The following is a 19,036-nucleotide window of genomic DNA, read 5'->3' as shown; positions in this document are numbered from 1 at the left end:
ATGTTGACTTAACGTATCTAGAGTTGAACGAGTGATTTGATTTTTGTAGTTTTGTCCGTTTTGGATGTTTTTTGTTACTTTTCTGATGAAATGCCGAAACGGCCTATGAGATTTTGCATTGAGTTAAATTCCATTTACATTATTGAATCTGTTGCGCAACACCTGTGATTAAATGAGTTTTGTAAATATATTTGATTAACTTTGGATAATATTTATTAGCTTTAACGCTGATATACTTTGATGGGACCCATGAGAATGTCTTTCTATAATAGTATTTAGAATGACATTCATTATAAGAGATGATGGTTTATTGATTGTTGTATGAAACGTGGCATTGATTACTTGACTTTGTTATTTATGGATTTATGTATTTATTTTGTCACAGCAGTAGAATGCTGTTTCATTTTCTTCTGTGAATGATAATTTCTGTTTTTTGACCTTGTTTAGGTCAGGTTTTTTTGTTCTCCCGCGATCAGCCCTGATCAGCGCGAGATGGCGAGCCACCCGACCACCGCTACGTTGCGGTAGGAATTGTGAACCTATGGACTGAATCACAAATTGTTGACACATGACCTATCACAGGTCCATGGAACTAAACTAAATCACATACTGGACTACACCTCATCCCACCTCCTTTTGGAACCTACTAAGCTGTTTTGTATTGTCAACATTATTTTTGTTTGTGATATATATGCATATGTTTTTATTTTCTTTTGTACATCCGTCTATACACTTCTCATAACAAACATAATATATATATATTTGAGCTCTACTTTTGTTTCCTGTGTTTTATTCACACCCTCAGGCTCCATAGTCGAATCTTAATCTGATAGCTCATTGTCTATGAGGCTGCAGTCAGGCGCCCTGGTCCTTTAACCGCGTTACACCATGGAACAGAAGTTTGATACCATCATGGGGAGGCTTGCGACTCTCCAACGGGAGATTGAGAGACCAGTGTCGGAGTGTTAAAGAGCAGCCTGAAAATTCTCCTGGGCTGCTCGCATGGAAATGAACAAAATCAACATGAACATTGCGGATCCCCATCACGGCGCCAGCTGCAGGCCCAAGGCTGGAGCCGAACAATCACTCCCTGATAACGACTGTGTTACGGCTATTCTTCCCATCCCATGCAAGGACACCTGGATTGGCTGGAGGACTGTTTACTTAGCCTGATAGGCCGAAGGACACTGTGTCAGCTGAACTATGGACACGCACACACACACACTTACACTGATAGACACTCACTCGTCCCCCCTCCCTTTCCAACGCCTTCGATGCTTGTTTCCTGCGAGGGAACACGGCGGGCTGTGTGCCGCGCTGGAATGGTAGCGCTGTGCAGGGCGGCTGCTGTGTTCGCTTCGGATTACTCCTCACCCCCCACCCACCCCTGTGGCTTGTCATGTCTTCACAATGTTGTGCTGTGGACATTTATGTGCTTTTGTGTGCAGAGGAGTTTTTTTTGTTTCCTGTTCTCATGCTGTCCTACCATGGAAGCACAGCATGAGTAGGGGTCTCTTTTTTTCCTCTTGTACTTTCCCCATTGTAGTGTACATTTCAATGTTTTTTTTCTCTGATTCTACCAATCTCCGACCTGTATCCCCATGTAATGTTTGTGCTATATGTGTAAGGTCGGGGGGGGGGGGGGGTCCCATTTCACTGCAGGGCAACCTGCATGTGACGAATAAAGCTTTGATTGATAGATTGATTGACTATAAGAAGACAGCGCCTTGGAAAATGGAACCGGCTTCACCCGAATCAGATTTGCACACTGTTAGACCTCTGCCTTACCACCACATATTTTAAATACAATGAGGGTTTTTACAGACACAAACATGGATGTGCCATGGGCTCCCCAGTGTCACCTACTGTAGCCAACCTTTACATGGAGGAAGTGGAAAGAAAGGCTCTTTTAAATGGACAGTACCAATGGACAGTGTCACAATTTGGACAGAGAAGACAGATGGTTTGAAAGAGGAGTAACAGAAGCCATCTATGTCCACTGTGAGCGACCATCTTTGAACAGAGGCGGTGGTTTACCACACCAACTCTCTGCCATTTATAATCCAGTTTTGAGACCCTTCCCAGACCCATTAACGCTCACTCACATCCTGGGCCATCTGTCCTCAGGAAATCACATGATAGGGTGGGCCTAGGTATCACAGTGGGTTCACCCAATACCTGGGTTGATTGTGACCTACACCTGTTTTCAAATCTTGGCTCGTGTCATTAGATAGAGGATCAATAGGAGGTCCAAAACCCTCTTGGGGGGACACTCCCATAGGGCTTAAAATCTGGGACTCTCCACCAGTTGCTCTTAAAATTGAAGAGGCTATGTCTTAAAGAAACTCGAAGCGCTTGGCGACTGTGGGAAGGAAAACCTCCCATCTGCTGTGAACTCATAATAAAAGTAGAAAGTGGTTGGTTACTGAAGTAAATCTGTCTTCCTGGTCCATTAACTGGACCTGAGCCTCCAAAGAATACTCCATCCATTCGCTTCTCTTTTTCAGAGTCGCTGGAGCCTATCCCAGCTGTCATAGGGCGAGAGGCAGGGTACACCCTGGACAGGTTGCCAGTGTGTCGCAGGGCTAACACACAGGGACAGACAACCATTCGCACTCACATTCACACCTATGGGCAATTTGGATTAACCAATTAACCTATCCTCACTAACTGCATGTCTTTGGACTGTGGGAGGAAGCCGAAGTACCCGGAGGGAACCCACGCAAAAATGGGGAGAACATACAAACTCCACACACTGCTGGTGGAATTGAACTCAGGACCTTCTTGCTGAGGCAACAGTGCTAACCACCATAAAGTCAATGGAAAGGCGCGATGACCCGCGATTGCGGCTCCCGCGAAAATTCGGAAGCAGATTTGCGTCGCGAAAACGCCAAAACGCCTGAAACGTGCGTGAGTGTAGCGCGTTTCAGGCGTTTGACTCGCGAAAAAAACCACGCGCGTGAGTTTATGTGTTGCATTTTGTGCATACACGCGTTTCGCGTCCCCCGCTCGAGTTGGAAAAATCTGAACTCCAGCGTCAAATCGCGCTGCGACAACCAATCAGGAGCCTGGTGACGTGGCTGTTACCTAGTTCAAAGGGGCAGATCCAGCCAAAGCCCTTTATTCTTCAATAGAAGGAAGGCTAATCAATGCCGTAGCAAACAACCTGGAGCCGTACGACACCAGCTGCTTTCTGGACCGAGACAGGAATATAAAGGACTGAGCTTGGAGGAAGATATGTAAAGAGATCGGGCAACCTGGTAAGTTCATTCATTTTTCTTAAGTTTTCTCTAAAGTTTTCACTGACCCGGGGAAGCCGCACAAAAGCTAGCAAGCCACCGCTATTTTCCCACTGACGTACAAATACCGTTCTGCTTTTAGGCATGTTGTCATTTAAGAATATATTTTATTGTTTATTAATAAACAGCACACAGTGGTCCCGCTGTTCATCCGTCACTGCCTCTTTTTTTTTGATTTTCTTTTTCTTTTTATTGCACCGTACAGCATTGCATTCTGCAGCCTGATTGACAAATCTGCTCCGTGTCGTGTCTCCTGCGCTTGCCAAATTTATCATGTTTAGTTTTGATAACCATCACGTCCAATAGAAAAAAAAAACGCACAAAAACACCCATAACTATGAGCCTCATTCGGAAATAGACACCTGCACCGCGAGGGAAAAAGGCGCACGAAAGTGGCAGGCAGATGAAGACAAACCGCGGCATAATAATACTTTTACGTTTTGCAATCTACAAAGGTTTGCACTTTGAGAATCAATTGTGAGAACTGTGACCAATGTTCATGTGTGTGTGTGGAAAAAAGTGTATAAAGTGCGTGGCCAGGGGCTAGTTATTCTGAGAACCCCTGCTGCAATAAATGAGGGACCACTGTCTACTCTACGATTATTATATTCAACCTGTTAACATTTAATACTGTATTGATAGAACCAACTGATTCTGAAGCAGAGCATCCGCAGTTGCTTCTCCTGGCTCCCCAGTCCCTGAGCTCCTGCTGCTGCACCCACAGGTATGTACAGCAAGCACTGATACCTTTTTAGTCGGTGGGTTCCCTTGTGATCACCTTTACTAAATATCTACAACCAATCTGATTATATCCTGTTTTTGGTTTTTTTCTCAATGTTGAAATTAAAATCTAGTAGCAGCCTTCTTATTTCTTTGTGTTTTGTGCTGTTTTACAGGCCCACAGGGGAGGACGGCTCCGAGGCAGATGAGGGACGGGTCCCAGGACGGTCCATCGGCGGTGGAGCTGGAGCCACACCAGTCTCCAATGGAGCATTTCCTCCTCAGCCTTGTTCCTGCTCTGGAGAGCAGCTGGTCCTTTTTATTCCTGTCTCTCTGTAAATACTTATATTTTATATATTTATGTTTAATGTATTTCTGTGTGAGAATTTTAATATTATTTCAAATACATTTTTATAATGACTAATGTCTCAGTTCTACTACACAGCAAATGTTGGCACACGACTTGACACATGTAGAATTTATTTCATATTATACTAATGACAAAATATACTAATACAGTGGGATGCAAAAGTTTGGGCAACCTTGTTAATAGACATCATTTTCCTGTATAAATCATTGGTTGTTACAATAAAAAATGTCAGTTAAATATCATACAGGAGACACACAGTGATATTTGAGAAGTGAAAAGAAGTTTACTGGATTTACAAAAAGTGTGCAATAATTATTTAAACAAAATCAAGCAGGTGCATAAATTTGGGCACCACAAAAAAAGAAATGAAATAAATATTTAGTGTATATCAATGTGTGTGTCTCCTATATGATATATGGGGTGCCTTTGTCTGGACGTGCTTCCCATCCAGAGCTGCACAGCACAGAGGGAAGTTCCAGCGCTCCTGGAAATCCCTCTGTGATGGACCGCCAGTCTCCAGGTGAAGGCACAGCCATGAAGTCGTCCACTAGACAGTCCCAGATGGCCGTCGCTGCCTGGGGGGTGATCTGACACACCGACTCTGTAACTGAACGCTTGGTGCTGAAGGAGTCCGCGGTGACAAGGAACCTGGACAAAATTGTTCAAAATCAGTATTATGTGTACTGCAGTTACAAAATACATTATTCAAATTCCAAAATACTTTTGTGATGTCAGATTTAATCACAAAACTTAAATCTTACATAAAACATTTTGTAATTATAAGGATAATTACAAAATGTATATTAGATCATATCTAAAACAGTTGTGTTTTATTTTAACTTTAACATATCATAATTTGATTGGTAGCAACTTTCACAACTACAGTGAGCCAATCACTCATAATTCCTAAACATGTCAATCAGGTAGGAATGAAGTAAAACATTAATAGAAATAAAGAGTTGTATGTTGACATGTAGCCCTTTCCTTGCTTAAATCATTAATATTTTTGAAAAATTAATCTGTGATAAGACAGCTTATCAAGATAGAACCATGTAACTAAAGATGAACCAAACTGTTCAGTTTTATCTAACTCTGTTTTAATAAAGGCTGTGACCCCTGCTATAGAGTCTGACAGCTGCAGGGATTATATACAAATATTCAACTATCCCAGAATTAAACCAGTTCTAAATAAAAAGGAGTGAGTATCACTACAAAGGTTAACTCAGTGGTCCTAATGCTACAGTTTGATATCAGCAAACACCGAGCGCATACATTGATGTGACACCACAGCCATGCTATCATGCAAACACTGATAACAGCATAAATCGAATTAAATCGGGGCTTGATGAGAGCTTCTGAGTATCACTAGAAATATTATAAATAGTCGTCTCTGTACTGGTTTGCTTTCAGTAAACACCGACAGCATTCATTGTTAGCATAGCACATCCATGTTAGCAGTGTATAACTGGATGGTTTAGCATATATTAGCACAGGTATCAATAAAGGACTACCGTATTAAACACTTTTACTAACCTCAGGCAGACGGACAGGCGCTCTGCAGGTGGGATTGAGCGCCTGTAATTGGTGTCTAGGCGGGCGATTCTGGGACCGACGCGGGACAGCAGGTCCTCAAACTGGCCGAGTGAATGACGGTGATAGCGCTGGAATCGGCCGTCATCCAGGCGCAGCTCCTGGAGCAAGTGGTGAAACTCACCAAACTGCTCACACCTCTGGAGGACCTGATGGACCCAGGTACGGCAAGGATGTCCTTTACGCCGCTACTCTGCTCTCCACAGTAAATAGAGAAGGGAGACTCTCTCTTCAAGCGCTAGCTCGACACCTGCCATCTTGCAAAGATACCGGTCTGGCAAAACTTCCTCCCACATTCCTCCCACATTTCCGGTTCACGCGCGTTAAAATATGATATTTTGGGGCGCGATGGATTTTTCTTGGACACGCGTAGAGGTGCGAATGTGCACGCGTCAAGTTAGGGGCGTTTGGGGCTTTTTTCTTGCGCCCATCGCGTTCGGTGTGAACACACCGTAAGACTAAGGTCAAAATAAACAGACGACCCAACAATGGCATGCAGAAAACATACATACATGAGGTGATCAGGGGAAGTGGAGACACATGGGGGAACAGCTGACTGACATAAACCTAATGACAGGACCAGGAGAGGAAAGCTAAATACAATGAACAAAGAACACATGACACTGTCAGAATAAAACAGGACATACTAAAACTAAACATGACAACACAACTTAACAGACCTAATACATGATGAATAAATACAAAACCCCAAAACATAGAAAACCAGAGGAACAATAAACAATAACTGCCCAAACTAAAGACAGATAGGAAATGACACAAAACTAATCACATAACAAAATGAGACAAATACAAACATGAACTCAGAGCGCTGGGTCAGAGACCCAGCCTGTGACAGTCCCAGATGATTTTAAGCCTCTGGGAGTGCCCCCAAGAGGGTAGTGGACCCCCTATTGATGATCTACCTAATCACACGAGCCAAGGTGTGAGAACAGGATTTAATGAATCAGTAAAAAAAAAATGATTTGAATCGGGAAATCAAGTTTTTAAACCCACCCCTATTTATAACACCAACCCCATCCATAGCTTTGCCAGTTACAGATGGGACTTTATCAAACATCAGTGGTTCTCCAATATCACTGATTTCCAGCTAAGTCACAGTGCTTTTTATAATAACAATATCAATATCAATATACAATAACAATAACAACTGACATTTACCTGAAGAATGTCAACTTTATTATGTAAAGATGCATGTGCATTGTGCAAACTGGATATTGACACTGAATTTTGAAGAGCAGAAATCTGAAATTGGAAACAATATAAGAAAAAACAGGATTAAATAGCACACAGTTTAGATAATCCCTATAAATCACAGCTATTCCACCACAGCCAGAGCACCTCAGGGAATTCAAGAATTTATCATTTTCCAGGCAAAGTTCTAAGAGTAGACAACAATCTTCTCATTAAAGGCTAGTATGTCAGCATGCTGAGAATGGTTATATCTTTTTTTTTTTTTTTGGCCTGTCCCGTTTGGCTCTTTTGCCATTAGAATTGTTGTCTAAAGGCAAAGAAAGATGCCCAACGGATTTACTTTACCAAACTGACCATCCCAGCCTTGCCGTAATGGTCCATTTGATTCACCTTTTATTGTTTATTTTATTTTTCACTTACTGAATACGGGACAGACTTGACTGGGGGAAAGAAGGGGAGAAAGAAAGAGGGAAAGAGAAACAGCTGAGAAGAGGGACGGGGGAGAAGGGCAAAAGACAAAAACCAACAGAACGGGCAGAGAAAAAAAATGCATATATCAATCACCTGGATCACCTGCTGAGAAAGAAAAAAGAAAGCAAGCAGAAGAGAACAAGAGTAATAGAATAAACAACATCACAATGATATATGGGAATATGACAGTAAATACTAAATGTTAAACATTATTGTGCAGCACATAAGATCAACAGAACACAGTGTGCTTTGAGGTAGGAGCCAAAAAGGGTGTAGTTTGTGGGTGTGATCACCCGTGTGTACACCTGTGAGCATGGACGCGCTTGTTTTTTGTTTTTTAAAAGGTTCCTTCATGTAATAATCTGCTAGAGGGTGTGGGGGGGCCACAGCCCCGTCCTCCAGGGCATGAAGCAGGTGTGGAGGAGATCAAAACTCCAGACATCCAGAGGCCCCCAGAACACAAGAGACCAAGGAAGACCAACAGAGGGGCAGCTGCGCCACTGTCCCGGAAAAAAGAGCTGAGGAGAGTCCCAGATGAGGGCTCACTCAGCAGCCGCGGAGCAGAGGCCAGGGGGAGTTGCAGTGACGCGCCCGTGAGCTCCGCCGGCAGCCAGCTGCGCCTGAGTGACCGAGCCCCAGGCCGAGAGGCCGAGGGCACCCCACCTCCGAAGTGGCCCGAGCGAGCCCCAGGCTCCAGGCCCCGATAGGCGGCAGCCAAGGAGTGAGCCGGTGTGTACCCGGACGCCCATCCCCGGACACAAAGAACCACCAACGCACCGATGTCTGAGGGGGTCCGCAACTGGCAGGGGAAGTGGTGGTAGGGGGAGATAGGCCTCCAAACCTTGGAGGGCCTGAGATGTCCCCAGAGAGGTGGCGCCTGACACCCAACCTGACATATAGACACAGACATACAGGCACACACATATACAAACATCCATTCCCACCCTCATGCTCTCATATACACTTACTCCACACTCAACCAACGTGGAGACAGATATAAAGAGACATTGTACACACGATCACACTCCCCAAGCGTACTCTACAAACCGGGTCTAGGTGCCCCCGCCCCTGGAGGGGGGAACTGCACCCAGACCCAGGTGGTGTTTCCCTTTTCCCTGCGGTGGGGGGAGGCAGACCGCCCCGACTCCGCAGCAGCAGGAAGGCTCCACACTCCAGACCGCAGTCGGACGGCCAACTCCTCCTCCTAGTCCTAGCCCCCCTGCTCCAGCAGGTCGCAGAGAATGGGGGTGAGAGAAGACTCCAAACCTCCCTCCATCCGCTCATTGTAGTGTTGATGCATGTGTGTTCTAAGGTGCATTTAAAACCCAGGAGGGCTTGGAGCTACCTGCCAGAGAGCAGCAGGTAAGCGCATGGTCCCTCCTGCTAGCCCTCAATGTCTACGTGTATTTAAAATTGAGAGGTGGGCAACGATGCCAGGGGTGGGGTGTACACCCTGATGGTACTTTGGACTCCGTGCATCGTGCCCACCCCCAAGATCCTATATGTATGTGTAATGAGAGTGTGAGTAATGTGAATGTCTAAGTTGTGGGATAAAATTGAGGCAGAGGCAGCCAGAAGGGGACAGGGGGGGGGGGGGGGGGGTAGCCTCCTCTGCACCCTGGTGACATACCCCTACTCCAAGGCCCTGCATGTGTGGGTGGTTGTGGTGGAGCGGGAAGAGGGAGGCAGCTGGAGATGGGGAGGGAAGGAAGGGAGGGGCAAGTGACCCCTCCCTGGGGCCAGCTCCCCCGCTGACCCCAGTAGGCACCCCCATATTCCGCGACCCGCCAGGGAAAGGGGGCCCAGGCCCATCCAGACCGGGGCCCAGTGCAGCAGCGCCGCCCGGCCCCACAGAGCCCGGGACAGTCCACCCAACCCCACCACAGAGAAAACTGCACCCACCCCACCATCCACTCATCTTCCAGACTACATAAGACACTAAACACCCAGGCTGAGATCTTCCTCCACCTCTCCTGTATCTCCCCCTACTGCAGAGGGAGCTCCTGAGGAGAGGAAAGCTCCTGCAAGATGTGACAATCTCCCCCACCAGTTGAAGAGCCCCCCAGGTGGCTCGACGCACCGGCGGCACCCTGCTCCAGGGCTGGGCCCCCATGCACCCACCCGCCCACAACCCCAGCAACACACCAACCAGGACCCAAGCCCCCGAGGCCCGGTCCGGGTCCCAGCCCAGAGACGGAGCGCCCCCAGAACCGGACCCACCCAGGGGCAGCCAGGCTACCAGGTCAGTAACCCACGTCCGTCAGCACAGACCCTCCCCTAGCCCCGCTGCACGCAGCCGCGAGGAAACAGTCACCTGAGAGCCAACAGAGCCCCTAACCGGACATGACCGCTACCCCGGGTTGAGCCCCCCAAGGAAGATGCCTCCGGGGAACCCCCCGACGCCCTAAGCCTGTCCCTACCCCCACACCAATCACAACAGTGAAGGCGGGACCAAACTATCACCCCCCACCCCCACTAGGTGATGGAGCTGATCAAAGGAGCCCAGAGCAATTGATCTGATGTGGTGGCAGAGGCTGTATCAAGACTAATGTAATCTAATAGATAATTTCTATATTGGTTAGAATTAAGATTATTTTTATTTTTCCAGTTCATGAGGACTGTTTTCTTGGCTATGCATAAGGCAGTGAAAACCATATGGGCTATATTCTTTTCTGAAGTGACATTATCTAAGCTGCCCAACTAACACACTAAGGGGGAAGTTGGAATGTTACATTTCAGACACTTCGATAAGTCTTCACATATCTCGCGCCAAAACTTCTGAACTGGTGGACAGAACCAAAGAGCGTGGATATAATTGTCCGGTGAATTGGTTTGGCAGTGTGAGCAGTTGTTGGTAGACGTAAAGCCCATCTTGAACATCCGATGACCTGTATAGTGCACTCTATGTAATATTTTGTATTGAATTAATTGAAGACTGGGATTTCTAATTAGATGAAAGGTTTTTAAGCAAATCTGAGACCAGAAGTTTAGGTCTAAGTTAACTGATAAATCCGCTTCCCATTTTGCAATAGGAAGTGATATTGATTCATCTGTTTTAGAAAGCATTCTGTATATTTTGGATAGTAATTTGGGGGGTTTAAGAGTAAGAAATTGAACCACACTTGGTGGTGTTTGTAGTTCAACTTGACCCGGTTTAAATTTCTTTTTTACTATGGATTTAATTTGTTGATATTCTAAAAATCTTTTCTTGTTGATCCCATATTGTGTAACTAGTCCGTCAAATGAAATAAATTCTGTTCCTTCTAGTATATGTTCTAAATATTTGATTCCTTTATCACTCCAATCTGAAAAGTTTATCATATTATTGTTTTGTAATATGTCAGGGTTGTTCCAGATAGGTGTACGTTTGCATGGGATTAATGAAGACGCCGTCAATTTTAGAAACTCCCACCATGCTGTCAGAGAAGAGCTGATGTTGATGCTTTTAAAGCATTCATGTCGTTGGATGTTTGAGCTGATAAATGGTAGGTCTGAGATCTCTAGATTATTGCAGAGTGCTTGTTCTACATCTAGCCAAGGTTCATCTAAGAGGGTGTGTTTTAGCCATCCTGAGATAAACTGAAGCCTGTTGGCTAAGAAGTAGTGCTGAAAGTTAGGCAGTTCTAGTCCTCCTTTATCCTTGGTCTTTTGTAGTGTTTTTAAGCTTATACGTGCGGGTTTATTTTTCCAAAAGAATTTGGACATACATGAATCTAGAGATCTGAACCAATCTTGTGGCGGTTTAGTTGGGATCATTGAGAATAAATAATTTATTTTTGGTAAGACCATCATTTTTATAGCGGCAACCCTTCCCATGAGTGATATGGGTAGACATTTCCATCTAGCCAGATCATCTTCTACCTTCTTTAAAAGTGGGATATGGTTTAATTTAGTTAGATCTGCAAGCTTGGGAGAAACATTAATACCTAAATATTTTATATTTCCCGATTGCAGTGGTGTAGAAGAGGAATTATGGAAGGAGCAATTAATCGGTAGGACTGTAGATTTTGACCAGTTAATTGAGTAATCTGATATTCTTGCAAAAGAGTTTATCAATTCAATCACCCCAGAGATATTGGTTTGTGAATTTTGGAGAAAGAGTAACACATCATCCGCATAAAGGCTGATTTTATGTTCCACGTTCTTGCATTTTATGCCCTTAATTACTGAATTCTGTCTAATTGCTGCTGCTAGTGGTTCAATAAAAATTGCAAATAGTGAAGGGGAGAGTGGGCATCCCTGCCTGGTGCCCCTCAAGAGACAGAAGCTGGAGGATGTCTGGTCATTTGTTCTGACACAAGCTGTTGGGGAATTATATAATATTTTTAACCAGTTTATGAAAGAGGATCCAAAACCAAATTTGTGTAAAGTTGCAAATAGAAATTTCCAGTTAACTCTGTCAAATGCTTTTTCTGCGTCTAAAGAGAATATTGTAGTTTCTAGGTTTTTACTGTATGAGTAGTCTATCAAATTAAGTAATCTACGTGTATTTGTTGATGAGTGCCTACCTTTTATGAAACCAGTTTGGTCAGGATGAATTAAGAGGGGGGTTATTTTCTCCAGTCTCTTTGAGAGAGCTTTGCAGATTATTTTAAGGTCTAAATTTATAAGGGATATTGGACGATAGCTTGAGGGATATACAGGGTCTTTGCCTGGTTTTAGCAGGAGATTAATGTTTGCAGAATTCATATTTGATGGAAGTCTGCCCTTTTCTTTAATTTCCAACAACATTCTGTAGAAAACTGGTGCTAGAATCGACCAGAATTCTTTGTAGAATTCTGCAGGAAAGCCATCTGGACCTGGAGCCTTATTATTGTGCATACTTATCAGGGCTTCCTGGAGTTCACCTGGTGTCAGTGGTGAATCCAGTGCCATTGCTTGAGTGTCCAATAATTTTGGAAGAGTTATGTTGTCCAAAAACTGATCAATTTCTTTTTTAGATGGGTTTATTTGTGGTGAATACAACGTTTTATAGAAATCCCTGAAAATGTTGTTTATTTGTATCGGTTCATATAATGTGTTCCCAGATGAATCTTGAAAAGCACATATAGTTGTTTTTCTTTATTTATTTTTAGCTGGTTTGCTAGAAATTGACCGGATTTATTACCATGTTCATAATTTTGTAGGCGTAGTCTTTGTACTAAGAATTTTGTTTTTTTATCAATTATCTCATTTAATTCTAGTTTTGTTTTGCGTATTTTGTTCAATGTTTCCTGATCTTGGTGGGACGCGTAGGCTTCTTCTAGTGATTTGATGTTTTTTTTCTAATTCCTGAATATTTTTGTTTTCTTTTTTCTTTTTATGTGATGAGAAAGAAATTATTTTACCTCTCATCACAGCTTTCCCTGCTTCCCATAGAACAGAAGCTGATGTTTCGGGAGTGTCATTATAGTTCAAATATGAAGTCCACTCTTTTTTAAAATATTTAATAAAGTCTTCATCTTTAAGTAGTGATATATTAAATCTCCAGTTTTTTCTTGGCGTAGTATTATTCTTGTGCATTAGTGTTAAAGATACAGGACCATGATCGCTGACAGCTATAGGGTGAATCTCAGTGTCTGAAATGTCGTTCAGCAATGAGCTGCTGACCAAAAAATAATCCAGACGAGAGTAGGAGTGATGGACATGTGAGAAAAAAGTATATTCCTTACTGGTGGGGTGAAGGGAGCGCCATGCATCGCAAAGACCAAAGTCGCTCATATACTGTTTGATTATATTTGTGGACTGCCAATTACGCTGAGTTCCCGCTGTATTGAGCCTATCCATGTCTTCATTTAGTCCAAGGTTGAGGTCACCTCCAAGAACAAGTGTGCCATCTAAGTGTTCAGAGAGTGCACTGAAAAAACCGTGAAAGAATGAGGGATCATCAACATTTGGACCATATACACTTGCAATACATAGCTTTTTATCACGTATAGATAGTTTAATGATTAAGAATCTACCCTCTGGATCTATAACTGTATCGAGTACTGTGAAATTAATATTTTTATGTATTAAAATTGCTGCTCCCCTTTGTCTAGAATTATAACAAGCTGAGAACACATTGGGAAACTCAGGTGTTTTAAGTTCATTCGAACCTCTAAGAGGTCTGTGGGTCTCTTGTAAAAGGACAACATCCGCCTGTAGTTTTTTGAGTTGGTTAAATATTTTTAACCTCTTTTCTCTGGAGCCAGCTCCATTTATATTCCATGTAATGAACCTCAGTGTACCCATAGATGTTTGTGTATAACTAGGGATGTATGCTGTGTGCGTCGCTTAGACAGGTGGAGAGAATACGTCACTTGTTCATAAATAAAGAGAAGGAGAGAGAGAAAAAATGTGTGGCGAGATGCTCCCTGAGTCTGACTTTGTGTATGCATAGTTACTAATATGAGTAGGCTTGGCTTAAGTGTGTGTGTATCTTATATGACTGTGTGCGCTGTCTGACTGATGTAAATGTGCTGCCGTTGAGCGCATGGTGCGTATGTGTCGAAATAAAGGATGTTTGTGGATGAGTGTCGAAGCAGGTGATCGAGGCAGTGAAAGGAATAAAGAAAGAAACCAAGGACAGGGGTGAGCAGCATAAAACCAAGAGGGGGAAAAGAGAGAGAGAAAAAAAACGAGAAGAAAAAAAACAGAAACAAAACGTAAACATTCCAATTAAATCACTGACGGAGAGTGACGGTGTTAATTCTGCTATGAAATCACACTTTAAGATGCGATTTGATACTGGTAAGTTAAACAGATGTTAATGCAAGTTAGTGTGAGTGGATAGGGAAATGGTGTAGCTGATTCTTATCTGGTGTGAGGTTAATACAGCCACGGAGTGATGTTGGGGTCGCGGTGGAGCTGTCCGTCCACGTACAGCCGGTCCACAGCGATGACAGCGCGGGAGCCCTTCTGGATGAAGCCGCGTCGGATTGGGAAGAGGACCCTGCGTCGTTCCAAGATCTCTTTGGGGAACTGGTCGTTCACGCTGAAGTCCGTTCCTTTTAAAAGAGACAAATGAACAAAGCAAACAAAAGGAAAACGAGCAACCACAACTCCAAATAACGTCCATGTTCAAAAAGGAGCAGGAAGAAGCATAAGCTCAATAAAGGACTACCGTATTAAACACTTTTACTAACCTCAGGCAGACGGACAGGCGCTCTGCAGGTGGGATTGAGCGCCTGTAATTGGTGTCTAGGCGGGCGATTCTGGGACCGACGCGGGACAGCAGGTCCTCAAACTGGCCGAGTGAATGACGGTGATAGCGCTGGAATCGGCCGTCATCCAGGCGCAGCTCCTGGAGCAAGTGGTGAAACTCACCAAACTGCTCACACCTCTGGAGGACCTGATGGACCCAGGTACGGCAAGGATGTCCTTTACGCCGCTACTCTGCTCTCCACAGTAAATAGAGAAGGGAGACTCTCTCTTCAAGCGCTAGCTCGACACCTGCCATCTTGCAAAGATACCGGTCTGGCAAAACTTCCTCCCACATCCCTCCCACATTTCCGGTTCACGCGCGTTAAAATATGATATTTTGGGGCGCGATGGATTTTTCTTGGACACGCGTAGAGGTGCGAATGTGCACGCGTCAAGTTAGGGGCATTTGGGGCTTTTTTCTCGCGCCCATCGCGTTCGGTGTGAACACACCGTAAGACTAAGGTCAAAATAAACAGACGACCCAACAATGGCATGCAGAAAACATACATACATGAGGTGATCAGGGGAAGTGGAGACACATGGGGGAACAGCTGACTGACATAAACCTAATGACAGGACCAGGAGAGGAAAGCTAAATACAATGAACAAAGAACACATGACACTGTCAGAATAAAACAGGACATACTAAAACTAAACATGACAACACAACTTAACAGACCTAATACATGATGAATAAATACAAAACCCCAAAACATAGCAAACCAGAGGAACAATAAACAATAACTGCCCAAACTAAAGACAGATAGGAAATGACACAAAACTAATCACATAACAAAATGAGACAAATACAAACATGAACTCAGAGCGCTGGGTCAGAGACCCAGCCTGTGACAGTCCCAGATGATTTTAAGCCTCTGGGAGTGCCCCCAAGAGGGTATCAGAATCAGAATCAGAATCAGAATACTTTATTGATCCCTGGGGGAAATTATTTTTTGTTACAGTGCTCCATTTTAAACCAACATTAAGACAAGACAGACAATACGCTAACTAAGAATAGTACAATATATACATATATATACATACATACATACATAAGTCACTTATAAATAAATATTTGGAAAAGAAACATGTGTAGTTGTAGCAGCAAACAGTGTGTTAAGTGGATGCGTTGTACAGGGAGATGGCCACAGGCAGGAATGATTTCCTGTGTCGTTCAGTGGTGCTTTTCGGTAATCTCAGTCTCTCACTGAACGAGCTCCTGTGACTGACCAACATGTCATGGAGTGGGTGGGAGGTGTTATCCAACATTGTCTTTATCTTGGACAGCATCCGCCTCTCCGACACCACCTTGAGGGAGTCCAGCTCCATCCCCACAACATTGCTGGCCTTACGGATCAGTTTATTAAGTCTGTTGGCATCTGCGACCCTCAGCCTGCTCCCCCAGCATGCAACAGCATAGAGGATCGCACTGGCCACCACAGACTCATAGAAAATCCTCAGCATTTTCTGGCAGATGTTGAAGGACCTCAGTCGCCTCAAAAAATAGAGACGACTCTGGCCCTTCCTGTAAAGTGCTGTGGTGTTTTTAGCCCAGTCCAGTTTATTGTCAATGTGTACTCCAAGGTATTTATAGTCCTCCACAATGTCAACACTGACCCCCTGGATTGAAACAGGGGTCAAGTGTTTCCTGGTCTTCCTGAAGTCCACGATCAGTTCCTTGGTCTTTGCCACGTTGAGCTGCAGATGATTCTGCTCACACCACGTGACAAAGGAGTCGACCACAGCCCGGTACTCCGTCTCATCATCCCTGCTGATGCATCCAACCACCGCAGAGTCATCAGAAAACTTCTGAAGATGGCAGGTCTCTGTGCAGTGGCTGAAGTCTGTGGTGTAGAGGGTGAAGAGGAAGGGGGAGAGGACAGTCCCCTGTGGTGCCCCTGTGTTGCTAATCACCTTGTCAGACACACACTGTGGGAGACGTACATATTGTGGTCTTCCTGTCAGGTAATCAACAATCCAGGACACCAGAGAAGCATCCACCTGCATCGCTGCTAACTTATCACCCAGGAGGGTCGGCCTGATGGTGTTGAAAGCACTGGAAAAGTCAAAAAACATGACCCTCACAGTGGACCCCCTATTGATGATCTACCTAATCACACGAGCCAAGGTGTGAGAACAGGATTTAATGAATCAGTAAAAAAAAAATGATTTGAATCGGGAAATCAAGTTTTTAAACCCACCCCTATTTATAACACCAACCCCATCCATAGCTTTGCCAGTTACAGATGGGACTTTATCAAACATCAGTGGTTCTCCAATATCACTGATTTCCAGCTAAGTCACAGTGCTTTTTATAATAACAATATCAATATCAATATACAATAACAATAACAACTGACATTTACCTGAAGAATGTCAACTTTATTATGTAAAGATGCATGTGCATTGTGCAAACTGGATATTGACACTGAATTTTGAAGAGCAGAAATCTGAAATTGGAAACAATATAAGAAAAAACAGGATTAAATAGCACACAGTTTAGATAATCCCTATAAATCACAGCTATTCCACCACAGCCAGAGCACCTCAGGGAATTCAAGAATTTATCATTTTCCAGGCAAAGTTCTAAGAGTAGACAACAATCTTCTCATTAAAGGCTAGTATGTCAGCATGCTGAGAATGGTTATATCTGTATACAATCAGGAGCCTGTCCATGCTTTATATGTTAGTAACAGAAGTTGATTCTGAATTTCACTGGAACCCATGGAAGGGTTGCAAGAATAGCTGTGACATTTGACTGGCAGCTAATTTTGGTTTGCAGCCTTGCCACTGCATCCTACGTTAATTGGAAATGAACGGGCAGGAGAGCACGGACTTGACCTGGGAGACATGGAAGATATTATGGATACGTATGTTGCGAGGCAGCTTCAGACAGACAGACACCGGGTTAATCAGGGCCTCAATCTCAAACGGGCCGATGAACACCGGGGACAGTTTCTTTGACTTAGCACGAATGGGAATGAAGCGTGAGGAGAGCCATACCTTTTGCCCAACTGTATAGTCAGGAGCAGGGATCCGGTGGCGGTCGGCGAGCGCCTTGTTGCACTCTGCTGTCCGTAGCAGAGCGGCTTGGGTGGCCCGCCAGGCCCGGCGGCACCTGCGGAAATTATGTTGTACAGGAGGGACAGTATGCTCACCCTCTACGGCTGGGAACAGGGGCGGTTGGTAGCCCAGGGAGGCTTCGAGTGGCGACAGTCCAGTGGCCGATGAGGTCAGGCAGTTGTGGGCGTACTCAATCCAGGGAAGCTGCTTGCTCCAAGTGGTCTGGTTGTGCGAGACAACGCAGCGGAGTGCTGCTTTGAGCTCCTGGTTAGTCCGCTCAGTCTGTCCATTGCTCTGAGGGTGGAAGCCAGAAGAGAGACTAACTTTGGCACCGATCTGCATGCAGAATTCCTTCCCAGCCCAAGAGGTGAATTGGGGTCCTCGATCAGAGACGATGTCTTCCGGAATGCCATGAAGCCTGAAGACATGGGCGGTGAGCAGCTGGGCGGTCTCCAAGGCCGGAGGGAGCTTCGGGAGGGCGATGTAATGAGCTGCTTTAGAAAAGCGATCAACGATAGTTAGAATAGTGGTGTTACCTGACGACGGTGGGAGCCCCGTAATGAAGTCCAGGGCTATGTGGGATAAGGGCTGCCCTGGCGTGGAGAGCGGTTGAAGAAGCCCGGAGGGTGGTTGGTTGGAACGCTTGTTCCGGGCACACGCGGCACACGCCAAAACGTACTCCCTGGCGTCCTTGTCCAAGGAGGGCCACCAGAAAAATCGCCGGAGGAAGGTGATGGTGCGGTGGACGCCTGGATGACAGGTGAATCGGGCAGTGTGGCCCCAGTGGAGCACCTGGGCACGGACGGCAGCAGGGGGGCCCGGGTCGGGGTCAGTATCCTGGGCCTCTCGTACGAGAGCTTCGACCTCCCACGTAACAGCTCCAACAACACAGGCAGCTGGTAGAATTGGTTCAGGATCAGAGTCTCCCTCCGTACTGGTGAACTGATGGGAGAGCGCATCGGGCTTCATGTTGCGGGACCCAGGTTTTTAAGTGATAGAGAAATTGAATCTTGTGAAGAAGAGGGCCCACCTGGCTTGCGGAGAATTAAGGCGTTTGGCGGACCGGCTGTACTCCAGGTTTTTATGATTGGTCCACACAATGAAAGGGTGTTCCGAGCCTTCAAGCCAGTGCCTCCACTCCTCCAGA

General features: G+C 45.0%; 1 long non-coding RNA gene across 1 annotated transcript; it reads left to right on the top strand.

Moving 5' to 3' along the window:
- Positions 1-2,927: 2,927 nt before the first annotated feature.
- LOC146661494 (uncharacterized) lies at positions 2,928-4,397 on the top strand. The gene is made up of 3 exons (XR_014913175.1): positions 2,928-3,260; positions 3,942-4,023; positions 4,196-4,397. It is a non-coding gene; the product is annotated as an uncharacterized LOC146661494 (long non-coding RNA).
- Positions 4,398-19,036: the final 14,639 nt, after the last annotated feature.

The sequence above is a fragment of the Rhamphochromis longiceps genome, linkage group LG9 (assembly GCF_057381845.1).
Source record: "Rhamphochromis longiceps isolate RC_006_pf linkage group LG9, R_longiceps_female_GT1.1, whole genome shotgun sequence".
Taxonomy (NCBI): Eukaryota; Metazoa; Chordata; class Actinopteri; order Cichliformes; family Cichlidae; genus Rhamphochromis; species Rhamphochromis longiceps.
Note: the sequence above shows the minus strand (reverse complement) of the source record. Positions and strands in the feature narration are given on the sequence as shown.